Raw genomic sequence first — 292 nt, 5'->3', positions numbered from 1 at the left:
TGCAGGGAGCCTCACATGCCCCCTATCCACCTTTGGGCAGGGGGTACCTGGGATGATAAATTTTTTAGCTCCTATATACATCATTAAGACTTTCCTGGACTGTACTTGAAGGATGTTATTTGATTTTCTGGATGTCTTATTTACACGCCGCACATTCGTGTCCTGTCATTTCTGAGACAGTGATGAGACAATACAGGAAGAACCTTAAGTTGTTACATTTCAGCCGTCCAGGAAGAGATGTTTTCTTTGGTTCCTTAGATCTCCTGGTTAAAGTCAGACCCCCCCCCCCCCC

This window comes from Morone saxatilis, unplaced genomic scaffold (genome assembly GCF_004916995.1).
Source record: "Morone saxatilis isolate NCDOM2014 unplaced genomic scaffold, NCSU_SB_2.0 Contig16, whole genome shotgun sequence".
Classification (NCBI taxonomy): domain Eukaryota; kingdom Metazoa; phylum Chordata; class Actinopteri; family Moronidae; genus Morone; species Morone saxatilis.
This window is presented reverse-complemented; position numbering follows the sequence as displayed.